The sequence below is a fragment of the Rhinatrema bivittatum genome, chromosome 9 (assembly GCF_901001135.1).
Source record: "Rhinatrema bivittatum chromosome 9, aRhiBiv1.1, whole genome shotgun sequence".
Classification (NCBI taxonomy): Eukaryota; Metazoa; Chordata; class Amphibia; order Gymnophiona; family Rhinatrematidae; genus Rhinatrema; species Rhinatrema bivittatum.
In genome coordinates, this window is record NC_042623.1 from 56,768,175 (window position 1) to 56,787,726 (window position 19,552).

The 19,552-nt window shown below is 45.7% G+C and overlaps 1 protein-coding gene across 4 annotated transcripts in view; it reads right to left on the reverse strand.

Moving 5' to 3' along the window:
• Positions 1-19,552, reverse strand: part of LOC115098931 (mucin-19-like) — a 308,825-nt gene that overhangs the window by 96,700 nt on the left and 192,573 nt on the right. The gene's annotated exons all lie outside the window — the stretch shown is intronic.

The following is a 19,552-nucleotide window of genomic DNA, read 5'->3' on the forward strand; positions in this document are numbered from 1 at the left end:
AACATATTTTGTTGCTATAACAAGTTGGTTTTCAACTATCAAGGTTTTATAGAAATCACTATTAGCAGTATCGTAGAGAAGTTGCTTTTCCATGAAGCACCTCTAAACAAATCCTAAGGGCCTGATTTTCAAAAACATTCACATTCTTAAAACTGGATTGGACTGTACGCTGATTGCTCGCACAGGGAGAGAACTCCTGGCTGATTCCCTCCATTCTAAATATCTAACTGGCGATATTATCTTTCAAGTACATCGAGTGGTGGCTTGTTGAATGAGCTTCTAGAAGGGATGATTCTTGTATCTCTTGCAAGTTTGTTTGAGAGGCTATGAGCCCAAAACCGCAGCACAGTATCAGACAAAAGCCACGCAAGGGAGAAGTGATGCAAGCCATTGTTGCGTCCATCGGTGCTAGACGGCTTCGCCCCGTTTGCCTCACCTTATTCACGGCTCCTCCCACTTACCTAGGAAAGATAGCTACCGCAGCATCTACAAGCCGACCTCTCCGGCGTCCCCGGAATGGCTATGGTTCAGCCTCCCGCCATTGCTCCTCCAATGTACCTATTAGAGTGTGCGTGCGCAACCCACATTTTTGTACCACCCTTGGCGCGAACCTCGAGGGCGTTCCTTCATGCTGACGTCACGCCATCCGGGTATATTACCTTCACTAGTTTGCTAGCTCATTGAGTTAGCAAGGACTTGAATTCGTTCTTGTCTATGATACTCTGCTACTTCCGTGCTGCTGCTGAAAGCTCTCTCTCTGCCCTTTGTGATAACTGCTGAACTGGGTACCTGCTCTTCCGGGGCCCTCTGCTTTATTTCAGGTGCCTTACAGGGAACAGGTACTCGCTCCTCAAGGGCCTGCTCTCCCTGCCTCGGTGCCTGTATCTTCTACAACATACCTGGTGGAATCGCATACCAACAGCAAACACCTAGTGAGTACTCTGTCAGTCTATCTCATCCACAGTATCTCCTAGTTGGGAAACCTGCTGCGGAACCTCCTGACATCATCAAGGAGAGAAGGGCTCCCTCTGCCAAGGTCCCTGAGACTGCAACTACTAGACTGCCTCACTACTGCCACCTCTGGTGGCTCTCTTCAAGCTGTTTAATAAAGAACTAACTGTATTTTGTGCAATAGAAGTCTAGCCCAGTGCTGTGGCTCCTCACATGGCTCCTCCTCATGGGCATGGTCATCTCCAACAGCACCCAAGGATCCAGAAAAACACACTTAACCATAACAGGTCTCACCACTCCTTCTCCTCCGCTCTCTCTTCCTGTATCTTTGATCTGCAGACCCTTAGAGTACCAGACTCTTGCCCTAGTGGACTCCGGGGCAGGAGGCAATTTCATTCTACAATGATTAGTGGAGCACCTACAGATCCCCACTTCCACTATGAGGTCTCAACTACTTCTCTCGTCCATCCATGGAGAGCCCTAACCGGGTGAAGTAACTTTACTCACCGAACCAGTATGTTTACGGACCGGTGCCCTCCATTCTGAGACCATCTCCTTCTTTGTTTTAGAGAAGGCCATGCACCCTATAGTACTGGGATTACCATGGCTGCAGCAACATATGCCTCAATTCAATTGGGCTACACTGGAACTGTCAAGATGGGGTCCAGACTGCCATGATAAATGCGTGATGGAGGTAGCTCCATTACCCTTCACCCCTACCACCCCAGTAATGCCGGGGTTGCCGCCTCAATATGCATCTTTCCAAGATGTCTTTTCAAAAGAAGTTGCAGATGTACTACCGCCTCACAGACCTTATGACTGCACTATTAATCTGAAGCCTAATACGGAGCCACCCAAGGGTAGGGTGTACCCACTGTCTGTGGCAGAGAATAAAGCCATGTCCGAATATATTCAGGAAAACCTCCAAAAAGGCTTCATATGACCATCCAAGTCCCCTGCTGGTGCAGGCTTTTTCTTTGTGTGGAAAAAAGGACGGAACATTACACCCATGTATAGATTACAGGGACCTCAATGAAATAACAATAAAGGATCATTATCCCCTGCCTCTGATTTCAGAGTTATTCGACAGACTACAAGGAGCTCAAATCTTCTCCAAGCGGGATCTGAAAGGAGCCTACAACTTACTTCGCATTTGAGCTGGTGATGAGTGGAAGACAGTCACTTTGAATATCTAGTGATGCCCTTTGGCCTATTCAACGTCCCGGCTGTCTTTCAAAATTTAATGAACGACATTTTCCGGGATCTCCTCTATAATTGTGTCGTTATTTACTTGGTCAACATCTTGATATTCTCTCAAGACATGACCACTGCAGAGTTCTGCAGATGCTCCGTGAGAACCATCTCTATGCCAAGCTATCAAAATGTGAATTTCACAAAGAATCAGTGCCTTTCTTAGGCTATATCATTTCCAATCAAGGCTTTCAAATGGATCCACAGAAGCAGGAGAGTATTAAGAAATGGGTGCAACCCATCGGATTAAAAGCTCTCAGAAGCTTCTTAGGTTTCACCAACTGTTACAGGACCTTCATCAAGAACTACTCTTCACTTACAGTGCCGCGTACAGCTATGACGAAGAAAGGTGCCAATGTTGCTAATTGGTCTCCAGAGGCTATAGCTGTAGCCCAGAAATTAAAAGATGCATTTTCAAGCAAGCCATGTCTTCGACACCCAGACCCCTCCAAGCTTTTCATTGTGGAGGTTGATGACTCAGATGTTGGTGCAGGGGTCGTATTAAGCCAGGTTGGTGACTCCAAGGTTCCACAACCATGCTCATTCTTCTCCCGTCGCTTCTCTCCTGAAGAGAAAAATTACAGAATAGGAGATAAAGGGCTTCTGGCTATAAGGATGGCATTCGAAGAATGGTGCCCTTGGCTCAAAGGAGCGCAACATCGAGTAACGGTCTTCACAGACCATAATAATCTGGAGTACCTCTGCCATGCACAGCACCTGAATCATAGATAAGCGAGATGGTCTCTGTTTTTCAACAGATTCAAGTTTGTGCTCAAGTACCACCCTGGAGATAAGAATATCAGAGCTGACACTCTATCTCGCTCATTCCTCTCCGAGGACATGCCAGAAGAACCACAACACATCATTGACCCAGAGAAGGTTATATTGGCAGCTACTAACTCAGTACTTGCAGGAAAAACTATCGTACCCATGAACCTCAGAAAAAAGTTATTCACTTGAGCCCATGACTCTAAACTTTCAGGACATCCTGGTCAATGTAGAACCCTGTCTAAGCTTCAAACCTTTTATAGGTGGCCCACCATGAAGGAAGACACATTCTCCTACGTCGCTTCCTGCGCAAACTGTGCTAAACAGAAGACACCACCGGGTCGTCCATGGGGTCTACTCCAACCCTTGCCGGTGCCAGAAGAACCATGGACACATATTGCCACAGACTTCGTGGTAGTCTTACCATCTTCAGGAGGAAACAACAGTATTTGGGTAGATCGGTTCATGAAGATGGCTCATTTTGTGGCTCTCCCAGGCTTACCCACTGCCATGGAGCTTGCCAAGCTATTCATTGCGCACATCTTCCACCTGCATGGCATGCCTAAGCACATAGTCTCCAATCGAGGAGCCCAATTCACAGCTAAATTCTGGAAAGCACTATTTAAGAAGTTCGATATTTCTCTCGACTTCACCTCAGAATACCATCCACAATCCAACAGGCAAACAGAGAGGATGAACAGGACACTCGAGCAGTTCATTTGTGCCTACATGAACACTCATCAGAAAGATTGGAGTGAACTATTGCCCTGGGCAGAGTTTGCCATTAATTCTCATCCAGCAACATCCACTGGATCAACACCATTTGAAGTGGTCTACAGACGATTACCACTGCCACCACTGCCACTTCCGTTATCAATTTCGTCTCTGGAAGCTCAATCTACTGCCAAAGATATCAACAACTTTGGACTCAGACAAAAGAGATGCTTATTAAAGCAGGACTTCGAGCAAAGAAAGGATACAATGCTCATCACTGCAAGGCTCCAGAATTCAAACCTGGTGATAAAGCCTGGCTTTCCATGAAGCATTCAAGACTTAAACTTCCTTCAGCTCACTTCGCTCCTCACTTCGTTGGACATTTCCCATTCTCCGATGACTGGGCAATCTCACTTACAGTCTGAAGCTACTACCTACTTTAAAGATCCACAATGTATTCTACGTCTCACTATTGAAGCCATTGATCCTTAGTGAGTTCTCCAACAAGATACCTGAAGCTACACCTATAGATGCAGAAGAAAACATCAAATACAAAGTAGACACAGTTCTCAATGTGAGAAAATGAGGCAGAGTATGGGAAGGGTATGGACCTGAAGAAAGCTCTTGGACACCAATGTCTAATAATCTGGATAAAGAGATGCTACAGGACTTCCATAAATTGCATCCTCAAAAACCAAGACCTGGTAGGAAACAGCGTGGGCGCCCTTTGAAGGGGGGTACTGTTGCGTCCATCAGTGCTAGACGGCTTCTCCCCGTTTGCCTAACCTTATTCACAGCTCCTCCCACTTACCTAGGAAAGATGGCTACCATAGTGTCTACAAGCCGACCTCTCTGGCGTTCCTGGAATGGCTATGGTGCAGCCTCCCACTATTACTCCTCCCAGGTACTTACTAGAGTGCGCGTGCATGTGCAACCCACGTCTTTGTACCACCCTTGGCGTGAACCTCAAGGGCGTTCCCTCATGCTGATGTCACACCATCCGAATATATTACTTTCACTAGTTTGCTAGCCATTGAGTTAGCAAGGACACAAATTCATTCTGGTCTATGCTACTCTGCCACTTCTGTGCTGCCACTGGAAGCTCTCTCTCTGCCCTTCGGGGTAACTGCTGACCTGGGTACCCGCTCCTCGGGGGCCCTCTTCTTTATTTCAGGTGCCTTACAGGGAACAGGTACTCGCTCCTCGATGGCCTTCTCTCCCTGCCTCGGTGCCTGTACCTTCTACAACATACCTGGTGGAATCGCATACCAACAGCAAGCATCGAGTACTCTAACTCTCAGTCTATCTCATCCACAGTATCTCCTAGCTGGGAAACCTGCTGCGGAACCTCCTGACATCATCAAGGAGAGAAGGGCTCCCTCTGTTGAGGTCCCTGAGACTGCAACTCTAGACTGCCTCACTACTGCCACCTCTGGTGGCTCTCTTCAAGCTGTTTAATAAAGAACATACTGTATTTTGTGCAATACAAGTCTAGCCCAGTGCTGTGGCTCCTCACAGGGCTCCTCCCCGTGGGCATGGTCATCTCCCACAGCACCCAAGTATCCACCAAAACACACTTAACCATATCAGCCATGCCAACATCTAGGGAAAAAACCTGTGGTGATCATGTTGGAAAAGATGCTTTTGCAAACATCAAACACAGTATCAGCGGCCCTGAATGAAAGGCTTGTCAAGCTCCAGTATGGGATGGATGAGATTAAAAGAAGTATTAAGGCTCAAGTCTGACGGCTTGATATGGATGACTAAACAATCTCTGAACATAAGGATCAAATGGCACAAATGGAACAGCAAGTAGCAGCTTTGCAGTCTCAGAACCGTCACCTAATGAAACAAGTCGAAGAGCAAGAGAATCGGGGCCACTGAAATAATCTCCGCAAAATTGGGCTGCCGGGGACAGTAAAAGAATTGGAACGCATCAATATCTTTGAAACCTGGCTGCCATGTGAATTAAGCACTGGAGGCCATGATTTACCACTAGAACTGGCCCACAGAAAAATCGAAATTATAGGCTGAGGCCGGTTATCAGGTGTATTCATAAGAACATAAGAACATAAGAAAATGCCATACTGGGTCAGACCAAGGGTCCATCAAGCCCAGCATCCTGTTTCCAACAGTGGCCAATCCAGGCCATAAGAACCTGGCAAGTACCCAAAAACTAAGTCTATTCCATGTAACCATTACTAATGGCAGTGGCTATTCTCTAAGTGAACTTAATAGCAGGTAATTGACTTCTCCTCCAAGAACTTATCCAATCCTTTTTTAAACACAGCTATACTAACTGCACTAACCACATTCTCTGGCAACAAATTCCAGAGTTTAATTGTGCGTTGAGTAAAAAAGAACTTTCTCCGATTAGTTTTAAATGTGCCCCATGCTAACTTCATGGAGTGCCCCCTAGTCTTTCTACTATCCGAAAGAGTAAATAACCGATTCACATCTACCCGTTCTAGACCTCTCATGATTTTAAACACCTCTATCATATCCCCCCTCAGTCGTCTCTTCTCCAAGCTGAAAAGTCCTAACCTCTTTAGTCTTTCCTCATAGGGGAGTTGTTCCATTCCCCTTATCATTTTGGTAGCCCTTCTCTGTACCTTCTCCTTCGCAATTATATCTTTTTTGAGATGCGGCGACCAGAATTGTACACAGTATTCAAGGTGCGGTCTCACCATGGAGCGATACAGAGGCATTATGACATTTTCCGTTTTATTCACCATTCCTTTTCTAATAATTCCCAACATTCTGTTTGCTTTTTTGACTGCCGCAGCACACTGCACCGACAATTTCAATGTGTTATCCACTATGACACCTAGATCTCTTTCTTGGGTTGTAGCACCTAATATGGAACCCAACATTGTGTAATTATAGCATGGGCTATTTTTCCCTATATGCATCACCTTGCACTTATCCACATTAAATTTTATCTGCCATTTGGATGCCCAATTTTCCAGTCTCACAAGGTCTTCCTGCAATTTATCACAATCTGCTTGTGATTTACACAAGGTACACTTGCTGCAAGCAAGTAAATGTAAATTGGTTATTTACTCTCTAAGTTAATAGAAAGACCTGTGGGCACTCCATGAAGTTAGCAAATTGCAATCAAAGAAATTTCTTTTTCACTCAGTGCACAGTTTGTTACGATTCTGCTCGCAGGCCTAGCCACGAGCAGCCTCTCACATCTCCACTGCCTTCTCTCGATGGTGGTCGGAGCTGCCGCTGTTCAGCCTCCGTGGCAGAGGCCATCGCCATGCTTCCTCGTGGCCATCATCCTACTCCATGGTGGATCAGCTGCCATCGCTGTTCCTGCCTTTGCGGCCTGGAGGCTGCTGACGTCAGCTTCCTCCCGCCCAGCCCAGTGGCTGCCACCGTTGTTTTTCCTGCGGCTGGAGGAGCCGCTGATGCCAGGACCTGTCTTGTGACCTAGTGCTGCTCCTGCTCTTCTTCGTGGCATGGACGCCGCTGTCCCTGATCCTGCCTTTTAGGTACGCAGCCGCACCTCTCTTTGCCTCTTAAGGGGACCGTGGTGGGAGTAGCCCCGCGACCCCATTGATGTCATCCAGGGTGTCTCCACTTATGCCCTATTTAATGGCCATTCGTCAGTTCTCCAATGCCTTCGCAAGGAGCCAGTCCACTCCTGGACTTCTCTTCATCTCCAGCTTCTTCAAGACACTCTGTTCTTCATGGGAATTCCCTTGTTGCCTTTGTCCATGGTTCCTGCTCCTTCATCCTATCTTCGTCCATGGTTCATAGTCTCTCGTCGGATCCCGTGTCCTCATCTTCAGATGTCTCTGATGTCCTCATCCTCTGATGTCCTTGATGTCTTTGTTTTCAGTTGCCCTGATGTCCTCTTCTTCAAATGTTCCTGATGTCTTCATCTTCAATTGTTCTGCCTCCAGGCGTCCATTCCTTCTGGCTCCTCACTTTAGAAGCTGTGTCCTCGGATGTCCTTAGTTCTGGGTCCACCCTAGCCTCCCGCCAGCAGATCATGCTGTCAGTGGACTTGCCAGGGTGCCGGTCGTTCTGGGTCACTGAGGCCTCTACTCCAGTTGGAACCTGCTATGAGTGTCACCGGGCTTCCACTTCATCCTGAGTTTTAACCTTGCTGAAGTATTTCCACTCACTAAGGGTCTTCCTCTACCTAGTTTCCTTAGCCTGTCCTTAGCCTGTTCCAGGTTCTGGGGACCAACCTTAGCCAGGGATGCCGGTCGCACCAGGTCACTGAAGCCTCTTCCGGCTGGATCTGTCTTGAGCCACCCAGATCCTCTTTTCATCCTGAAGCCTCAGCCTTGCCATCTTGCCTAGTGTTCTTGCCCAACCATGTCTCCAAGTTCCTTTGCCCAATCATGTCTCCAAGTACTTTCACCCGACCATGTCTCCAAGTACCTTCATCTGACCATATCTTCAAGTGTCTTCGTCTTGTTCCAGTACCATTGCCTGTCCTCGACCTCGGTTCACCCTGTCGCATCTGCTGTTTCCAAGCGGCAGGTCCAAAAGGGCTATCGAGTGGCCGGAGGGCTACCCCAGAGACCAGCATTGCATTGTTGGGTCTCTCCCGATGCATTCAGGTTCAGCAGAGGTCAAAGTTCCTGGTCTTAAGCCTGTCCACCCGTGCTTGGACACGTCTTGCCTGCCTCGGTGCTTCCTCGGAGCTCCTCTGCAGTCATGCCATGGACCAAGGGCACACTAACTTCCCCGGAATTGGGACCGCTACCTAGTGCTCCCACAACACATTTAAGCTCTGGAATTCCTTGCTAAAGGATGTGGTTACAGTAGTTAATGTAACTGGATTTAAAAAAGGTTTGGATAAGTTCCTAGAGGATAAATCCATAAACTGGTATGATGGTAATTAATAAGCAATAGTAGCATGTGATCTACCTAATGTTTGCATACTTGCCAGGTACTTTTGACTTGGATTGGCCACTGTTGGAAACAGGATACTGGGCTTGATGGATCCTTGGTCTGACCCAGCTGGTATATCTTATGTTCTTATATTCTTAAAGGTAACCTGGAATATAATGGCCACAGGCTACTGCTATTTAACAATTTTTTACAGTATGTAGTATCACTGCTCAAAGGTATGGATTAATAGATATCTGGAAGACCCTACATCATGGGGAGTACGATTTTATTTTTTATTTGAATCCTCACAATTGTTTTTCACGACTGGACTACCTACTGATCTCTGAAGGGCTTTTTTCATTGGCAAGTAAATCCAAAATTGAGGCAATTTTCGTAGCGGATTATGCTCCTGTAATGTTGGGTATTAAGATAGGGGATATGGGTCACAGAGCAATGAATTGGAGAATGAGTCCTGGTTTATTTCATGATCACAAGTTGGGCATTAAGGGGTATTAAGGGGTAGATTTTAAAAGAAGCGAGCATGCATCAATGTGCACACTCTTCCTGGCGCACACACAAGGACGTGGTGATTTTATATCATGTGTGCGCCGGCACATGCATGTTATAAAATATGTGGGCTGCATGCACAATTGCACCATATTTTGTAATCTGAGCATGCATGTGCAGATGGCACGCGCAAGAGAGGGAGAGTAATGCAATTTCCGCATGGCGACGCATCCCAACTTTCCCCAGTTCCCTCCCAGTCCACACCAATTAAGGAGCAGAACTTCCTTACCCTCTCTCCACCCCAATCCCTAAATCCTACCTTTTTGTGGGGGGGGGGGGGGTGTCTTGTTTTTTAACTTACTTCAGGGCCCGACCTGAAGTAAGTTGCGTGCACCGGCAGCCGGGACAGCGATGAATGGCTCTGTCCCAGCCCACCCTCCTCCCCGCCCCTTCCCATCCAGAACATGCCCCCAGGCCCGCCCCTTCAATGACGCCTGGCATTTCTGCGCATAATGGGTTACATACATGGCTGGGCCCTTTTGAAAATGTGTGCGGTGTGCACAAAGCCCAGCCACGCACGTAACACCTGGTTTTATGCATGCAGCTTTTTGAAAATCTGCCCTTAATTGGGCAGAGTACGTAGCTTTTAATGATAACGACCATACAAGTCCAGCAATGATGTGGAAAGCTAGCTCTTGTTGTAAAAAAAAATTAAATTAGGGATGCAGAAATTCTTCGCTTATTGCATCTTGCTCAGGTGGCTCAAGGTAAATTTGCTGACTCTTTACAGGAAGAAGATAAGTGAGGTTGAGTGCAAACTTGAAACACCTTGAAATTCCCTTACATTTTTCCTGACATAAATTGTTTAAATATGGCAACAAAACTAATAAATTTCTTGCCAACTTGGTGAAATTTAAAAATCAGAGATCATTAATTGCAGGTGTAAAGGATGAGTCTGGACAGCAGAATTGTGTTGCTAAAGATATAGAAAAATGTTTTCTATCCTTTTCTCAGTCATTAAACAGCAAGCAGGAGATGGATCTGCAGGCTAGGCAGACATCTTTTGAATCATTTGACTGGTTGGCACTTTCACAATCTCATCTGAAAACCTTGAATAGGCCATTATAGATCTTGAAGTTGCTGGGGCGATTTGTAGGCTAAAGCTGGGGAGAACTGCCTGAGATCTGAGTATTATAAAATCATAAGTATGGGCTTCTAAAGATGTTGGTGAAGTTTTATAATTCAATATTGGAAACTGGAATGATAGCAGCTGATATGAATCAATTTTTAATTATTGTCCTTCCAAAGAAAGAGAAGGACCCATCTGAGGTGAAAATATACAGACCAATTTCCCTGACCAATGTGGATCTTAAACTGCTGGCCTCTATTTTAGTGTCACGTATTAGTGTAGTACTTTGATTTCTCATAGTAGAGGATCAAATGGGTTTTGTACACAGCAGACATGGAGTTAAAAATTTACATAGATTAATAGCAGCAATGCCATGGAATCAAAATAGGAAAGCTATAGTTTTAAGCCTAGATGTGGAAAAGGCCTTTGACTCCTTGATATGGGATTATATATTTTGGGCATGGACAATTATCCACTGGCTTAGGGCACTTTACAGCAACCCATCAGCTAAAATACTTATCAATGGCTCCGTGACTAGATGTTTTCAGTTGGGGAGGGTGGAGTGTGGCATGGGTGCCCTCTCTACCTGCTTCTGTATATTTTGGCAACAGATCCCATAGCTGAGAAGCTGCGTAAGGAATCCATTTTTCGAGGCATATTGGTTGGCAACTTAGAGATGAAAATTGCAATGTTTGCAGATGATATTTTACTGTTTGCCAATGATGCTCACAAGAGCATACCCAAAATTAGAGAAATATTTCAACAATTTCAAAAAATTGCTGGACTAAAAATCAAATGTGAAAAGTCTGAGGCTTTAGTGTTGGATGAATCTGTGGAACACGAATGGCTGGGTAATTTTCCATTTCAATGGGCTACAACTAAGATCAAGTACCTGGGGGTTTGGGTCCTTAGGGATCTCACGTTGATATATTCTCTAAATATAACTGAAAGCATTGTGGCATTACAGACCTAATTGCAAGTTTGGAGACACTTGCCTCTTTCTTTTATGGGAAAGGCAGCACTTCTAAAGATGACGATCCTACCTAAAATATTGTATAGACTGCATAAGAACATAAGAAATTGCCATGCTGGGTCAGATCAAGGGCCCATCAAGCACAGCATTCTGTTTCCAACAGAGGCCAAACCAGGCCACAAGAACCTGGCAAGAACCCAAACACTAAGACAATCCCATGCTACTGATGCCAGTAATAGCAGAGGCCATTCCCTAAGTCAAATTAATAGTAGTTAATAAACTTCTCCATTAACTTATCCAAACCTTTTTTAAACCCAGCTACACTAACTGTACTAACCGCATCCTCTGGCAACAAATTCCAGCGCTTAACTGTGCGTTGAGTGAAAAAGGCATATGTTGTCTTGCTGGCTTCACTCAAAAGACTTAGCGATTATCAAATCAGAAGTTGTTCACTTCATATGGCAAGGAAAAAAGGCTAGAATTAGCTATCAAAAGTTGATGAATAGCAAGGAAATTGGGGGGATTGATCTCCCTAACTTTCAACTTTACAATGCAGCATGCCAGTTGTGCTCTATTGCAGAGCGGCTTACTAATAAATATAAATTTTGTGAAAAAGGCATGATTGCTTCTATTGGGGCCCCATGGGCACCTTAGTATATTCTTCATGATAAGACGATATCACTGAAAAAGATGGCAACCAATAATATCTTAATGTGGGCAGTCCTATAAGCAGACAATGGTTTAGAACAGTGGATCTCAACATTTTTTCGTCCAGGGCACCCCTGACAGATGGTTCTCACATGCATATCACACTGAACATGTGACCATCACAGGGGTAGATGTAAACATCACTCTGCATCCACAGGAACCCCTCAACCTCCAACAATGGGAGCAGAGCAGAACTAGGGCAATACCTATACAATTCACCATAAAAAACATATTCTGGTTCCGATGGCATCTCAGTAAAAGCAAAACAAACTCCCTCTACTATCAGGCACAATAGCCCTTCTTATTAAAAGACAGTAATTTACCACTAATGCATATCCTACTGAGAAAACACAACTAATAAGACTAAAACAAATGCCTACAAGCTAGTAAAATACCTCACCTCAGTAGCACACATAGAATTGACCATCACTAAGTACAGAAAGACTGCAAATTATAAATATGGAGACAGAAACTGGAATGGAAACCCAAAAAAGCCACTCTTCATGCAGTGCAAACCTGGAGAAATGGAAATAAATATAGCACCTAACATAGTCCCAGGATCTTCAATAATGCACACAAACTAATCAACTCAAAGTTACGCCTGCATTATGGAACACACACAAACAGTAAAAACTCTATCTATGAAAAGGCAACACTACAAATATTAAACCAGGCCCTAAACACTAATACCTTTCCTATTAGGAAAACAGAATAAGCCCAGCTGCTACAGATCCCACACAGAAATAATTGCAAAACTATATTAATAAATGTTACAAAACAGCTGATGAACAGAATAGCATCCAACAATTAAAAACATCAAAATTATTAACAATTGTCCATATATCAATAAAATATTTCAAAACAGCAGACATCACAACACCCAATAATTAAAATGGCAGTCAATCAAGAAAAATAAACTTAAAAAGACACCTTTACTTACCCTCCCCAGCAAATCTCCTACTCCTTTCCCTTGAAGGCCAAAAGCACATACCAGAAGCAGCAGTGACTGCTGAAACTCTGTCCTCACTGTCCTCTTCCTTAAGGCCCACAACCAGTCACTTACAGAAACACATCCCCTCCCTGACCAGTCTCTCTTCTCTCACAGATTTATTTATTTATTTATTTTTAATTTTTATATACCGAAGTTCTTGTAAGAACTACAAATCACTCCGGTTTACATAAAACGATGAACTGCCCAAAAGAGAAAGGGGCTTTACATGGAACCATAGAACAGATGGAACAATAGAACCGAATGTCAATTTAACATAGTAATAAATAAATATTATAGATACAGTTTAACTATTTAACGTAGTAATAATGACATATTAAAGATGCCTAGTGTGGGTGTTTGTGTGAGAGAATGGGAGAGAATGGGAGCCTGGGTAAGGGCATTTGTATGTGGTAGATTGGCTGCCTAGGTGCGTGAGTGAAAGCATTTATGTGTGGTAGAATGGGTGCCTAGATGCGTGAGTGAGAGCGTTTGTGTGTGGTAGAATGAGTGCCTGGGTGCGTGAGTGAGAGTTTGTGTGTGTGGTAGAATAGATTCCTGGGTGCGGGTATGAGAGTTCTGGCTGCCGGGATATCTGTGCACAGAGCAAACTATATTGTATAAATCATCCCAGGTAAAATTATTATCAGTTCAGAACATTATTGCTTGGGAAGATAATAACGGGTAAGCGACTTCTGTGCACAATGCAAAACTAAGGCCTGGATTTTCTAAGGTCGCAGACCTTAGAAAATCCAGCGGTAACAGGGAGCGGGGGGCGAAGCAGGGGGGGGGGGGGCGCGGGCCTGCAAAAGCCGACAGCGATCGCACCTCCGCGGTGTTATCGCTGCCGGCTTTTGCACCCAATAGCGCCACCGTGAAAGGTGGCGCTATTGGGCGCGCTACTGACAGCGAAAAGGGGTCCTACCTTTTCGCCATCAGTGAAGTCATCATGGAGTCCGCCTCGATGCTGACCGGACTCCTCCCTTTCCAGAGCGGACTCCGCCCTGACTCCACCCCTTTTTAGCAATCACATGTGAAAAGTCCTTTTTCGCGTGCAATCCCTTTACAAAATGACCCCCTAAGTTTTACAGTTATTGAAATAAAGGCAAGTGCAACATAATTGCAAAATAGGCGTGTTAGGGACCTAGATGAAGAGTTTTGTTTAATTTTATTCCTTAACTATGTCTGGGATTGCCACCCCGGTGAGAAATGCCATCATTTATAATAATTCAAAAAACAATTTAATTTCATCCAATCCCCAGGCTCCCACCATCCCCATCTGCCTGCTTTTACATCTGCTGTGAGTCTAATGGCCCCATCTGTAATCAGTGTAGTTGAGTTTGACTTTTACTTTAATCATGGCTCTTCCACGCTCACTGTTGCATGGGGGGGAAGGGAGGAATCCCTGGAGCAACGGCCTCTTTGTGCTTGTTTCTCACTGCCGATTTGGGGAATCCCTGCTCTATCGTGGCTCCATACCGCTTTAGAAAAGGGAAATCCTGGCGCAGTTAGCCTCTTCTCTTTGTGGCTCACCGCCACATTTAATTTCAGCATGGCTGGCCTGGGCTTCTTTGCTGCCACTCCTCCCAGTCACCCCCATCGGGAGCTGCAACACACCAGCCAGTGCTTGGCGACACACTGATGTGTCACAACACACCAATTGAGAGTCACTGGTTTAGAAAATGGGGGACAAAATCTGACTCGGCATCTTTGCTATTGCCACTGTTGGGTAATAAAACTTTTCAGCAGGGAATATAGAATTTAAGTCTACCTTTCAAAAATGGGCAGAAGTTAATTGTACTATATTGGCACACATAAAAGATGATGAGCAACTGGTATGTTGCTCTTTTCAAGACTTGCAGCATTGCATACTCAAATTTTTGCATTTCTACAAGTAATACATTATTGGGATTGCTATAAATGGTTGATGAAGGAATAGCGATACGAAACAGTTCTGGCAGACATGACACAAATTATAAGAGAATCCAAAAACTGAATTTCTCAATGGAGTTTGCTATGTAAGCGTCAGCGGCAAGTGGATGATTTGTCTAAATTGACTAATTTTTGGAGCACAGAGATGCAAACTGTCATTGTTCAGAGGAGGTGGGAAAGATATGTCAGGGGTTACACAGAGTAAATACTGACATTGTGTTGCGGGAAACTCAGCTCAAGATCTTGCATAATATATATTGGGGAGAACTATGGAGAAATTGTATGAAACTAGTATCCTCACCTATTTGCTCTAGATGTAAGCAAGATACTGGGTCTATGTTATATCGCTTCTTTCCATGAAGTAAGATCCAGCAATTCTGGGCTCAAATTCAACAAGTTATTTACACCTATATGGAATTATCCCTGCCACTAAAAGCCAAAATAGTGCCTTTGGGGAATTTTTCAAAGATACCAGGCATGTCAGTGGGGATGGAATGCTTTGTTGCCTTAGCATTGGCGGTAGCATGTAAAAGTATTTTATCAACTTGGATTGAGGATCTACCGCCTACCATATTGTAAAATGGTGGAATTTATGACTATGAAATGGATCGATGTAAAATTTGACAAACAAAAGGTTTCTGAAGAACACAAATGCTTATAGTAGAATTTTGTTGAATATTTGCCAGACAAATTGAAAAATTCAGTTTTGGCACACGGCTATACTAAAGATTGGTAAAGGGTTTGAAGTGCTCTGGTGTGTACATAGTTAAGAAGGCGGAATATTTCTTGTATGAATGTTTGGGGGGAAGTGAGAGATGCAATATGTGTGGAGGTATGAATATGTGGGCATAGATTAGGTATGTGTGGTATGTCAGGTTGCTAGATATTTAGAGAGCAATGAACCCTAAGAGGGTGGAGTTATAGGGAGGGCGGTAGTACTGATGTGCGGATAAGGTAGATTTATATATTCTAAAAATCATCATGGCCACATGAGGTATTGCAAGATTATAAGGGGATTTACGACATGATGCATGTCTAACTAATAAATGTAAAATATAGCAATTTTTGTGTTTATATTTGAGTATGGTCTTCAAATGTTTGACAAATATTGGAGTGCATACTGTATCTTGATTATTGTTTATGACAGTGTTGTGTCTTGCTGAATAAAAATGATTTAAAAAAATGAGTTTTTGCATGCATAAATGTACTTTACCCATGTAAGTGGGCTTTTAGAAATGGCTATAATACATATGGCTTTTGAATTGTCAGTTTTATCCACATTAAGTGCACTTAGGGGGTCATTTTCAAAGGAGTTACGCATGTAAATGTGACATACTATCGTAGCAATTTTCAAAAGCTATTTACTCGAGTAAAGTGCACTTACTTGAGTAAATCCTATGGACAATTCAATGGCATATATTGTAGCAATTTTGAAAAGCCCACTTACTTGAGTAAAGTGGGCCAGATTTTCAAAAGCATTTACTCGAGCAAAACTGGTTTTTGCTCGAGTAAATACACTTTACTCAAGTAAGTGGGCTTTTCAAAATTGCTACAATATATGCCATTGAATTGTCCATAGGATTTACTCAAGTAAGTGCACTTTACTCGAGTAAATAGCTTTTGAAAATTGCTGCACTAGTATGTTACATTTACATGTGTAGCTCCTTTGAAAACTGAAGATAAAGGGGCGGATTTTAAAAGGAGCGCGAATAGCCTACTTTTGTTTGCGCTCCAGGCGCAAACAAAAGTACGCTGGATTTTAGTAGATACGCGCGGAGCCGCGCGTATCCACTAAAATCCTGGATCGGCGCGCGCAAGGCTATCGATTTTGTATAGCCGGCGCGCGCCGAGCCGCGCTGCCTACCCCCGTTCCCTCCAAGGCCGCTCCGAAATCGGAGCGGCCTCGGAGGGAACTTTCTTTTGCCCTCCCCTCACCTTCCCCTCCCTTCCCCTACCTAACCCACCCGCCCGGCCCTGTCTAAACCCCCCCCCCCTTACCTTTGTTGGGGGATTTACGCCTCCCGGAGGGAGACGTAAATCCCCGCGCGCCAGCGGGCCGCTAGCGCGCCGGGACGCGATCTGGGGGCGGGTCCAGAGGGCGCGGCCACGCACCCGGGCCGCCCCAGGCAGTAGCCATGCCCCCGGGCCCGCCCCCGGAACGCTCCCGACACGCCCAGAAAACGCCGCGCGGTTCGGACCCGCCCCCCCGACACGCCCCCTCTGAAAACCCCGGGACTTACGCGAGTCCCGGGGCTCTGCGCGCGCCGGTAGGCCTATGTAAAATAGGCTTACTGGCGCGCAGGGCCCTGCTCGCGTAAATCCGCCCGGTTTTGGGCGGAATTACGTGAGCAGGGCTCTGAAAATCCGCCCCAAAGTTTCTACACTATTATTTTTCATGATAGAGCTATATGTCAATCATGACAGTGAGGAAACCAAAAATGCCATATAAGAAGTGCCTAGCATTCTGTCTCCAAATGTGGCCAGTCCCCAGTAGTTGATTAATTTCTTATTATTCACTCCAATGGACAGCAATGGCTTTCACAGCCTAACTGGTTAATAAAGTGCTATGGACTTTTCCTCCAGGAACTTGTTCAAACCTCTTTTAAATCCCATTATAGGGATGTGAATCGTTTTTCAACGATTAAAATTATCGTCCGATAATTTTAATATTGTCTTAAATCGTTTTAGAACACAATACAATAGAAATTCTAACGATTTATCGTTAAAAATCGTTAAATCGTGTTAGTGCGCACTAACAGAAAATGATACAAATTGACACTTTCCAGGTCAGTAAAGGTCAGTTAGGAATGAATATGTATTCCTATTGGCTGGCTGCCCTCTTATCTATTGATGTTACCAAGGTTCCAACTGAGGTGATGGTTGGGGGGATGGGAAATGGAAACTGTTGGTAGTTGACAAAAAAAGTAATGTGATCAGTCAATATGACTAGAACTTGTGCCCTATTCCTGATACCAGGGGTGTTGTGATCTTCCTGCACTCAGTGCCCTATCCCTGATACCAGGGGTGTTGGGATCTTCCTGCACACAGTGCCCTAATCCTGACACCAGGGCTGTTGTGATCTTCCTGCACACAGTGCCCTAACCCTGACACCAGGGGTGTTGTGATCTTCCTGCACACAGTGCCCTATACCTATTAATACCAGGAGTGTTGTGATCTTCCTGCACACAGTACCCTAACCCTGACACCAGGGGTGTTGTGATCTTCCTGCACACAGTGCCCTAACCCTGGCACCAGGGGTGTTGTGATCTTCATGTACACAGTGCCCTATCCCTATTAATACCAGGAGTGTTGTGATCTTCCTGCACACAGTGCCCTAACCCTGATACCAGGGGTGTTGTGATCTTCCTGCACACAGTGCCCTAACCCTGATACCAGGGGTGTTGTGATCTTCCTGCACACAGTGCCCTAACCCTGATACCAGGGGTGTTGTGATCTTCCTGCATGCAGTGCCCTATCCCGCCTGCATTACTAGTGAGAGGCTGGCTTCACAGCCAGGGGGGAGCTGCCTGACCCTCACTCCTGACTTCCCCCATGTCCCAGCCAGTGAATGGTGTGTGGATGAGGGGGGGGGGGGGAGGATGGTGAAGGCTGAGACAGCTCCCTCCCTGCATTACTAGTGAGAGGCTGGCTTCACAGACAGGGGGGAGCTGCCTGACCCTCACTCCTCCCCTCCCCCATGTCTCAGCCAGTGAATGGTGTGTGGGTGACGGGGGGGGGGGGGGGGGGGAGGATGGTGAAGGCTGAGACAGCTCCCTCCCTGCATTACTAGTGAGAGGCTGGCTTCACAGACAGGGGGGAGCTGCCTGACCCTCACTCCTCCGGGGTGTTGTGATCTTCCTGCACACAGTGCCCTATCCCTGATACCAGGGGTGTTGTGATCTTCCTGCATGCAGTGCCCTATCCCTATTAATACTAGGAGTGTTGTGATCTTCCTGCACACAGTGCCCTATCCCTGATACTGGGATGTGTGCAAGAAGATCACAACACCCCCGGTAACTGGGATAGGGCACTCTGTGCAGGAAGATCACAACACCCCCGGTATCAGGAATAGGGCACTGTGTGCAGGAAGATCACAACACCCCTGCTATTAGGGATAGGGCACTGTGTGCAGGAAGATCACATCACTCCTGGTATTAATAGGGATAGGGCACTGCATGCAGGAAGATCACAACACCCCTGGTATCAGGGATAGGGCACTGTGTGCAGGAAGATCACAACACCCCGGAGGAGTGAGGGTCAGGCAGCTCCCCCCTGTCTGTGAAGCCAGCCTCTCACTAGTAATGCAGGCGGGATAGGGCACTGCATGCAGGAAGATCACAACACCCCTGGTGCCAGGGTTAGGGCACTGTCTGCAGGAAGATCACAACACTCCTGGTATTAATAGGGATAGGGCGGGTACTGTGTGCAGGAAGATCACAACACCCCTGGTGCCAGGGTTAGGGCACTGTGTGCAGGAAGATCACAACACCCCGGAGGAGTGAGGGTCAGGCAGCTCCCCCCTGTCTGTGAAGCCAGCCTCTTACTAGTAATGCAGGTGGGATAGGTCACTGCATGCAGGAAGATCACAACACCCCTGGTGCCAGGGTTAGGGCACTGTGTGCAGGAAGATCACAACACTCCTGGTATTAATAGGGATAGGGCGGGCACTGTGTGCAGGAAGATCACAACACCCCTGGTGCCAGGGTTAGGGCACTGTGTGCAGGAAGATCACAACACTCCTGGTATTAATAGGGATAGGGCACTGTGTGCAGAA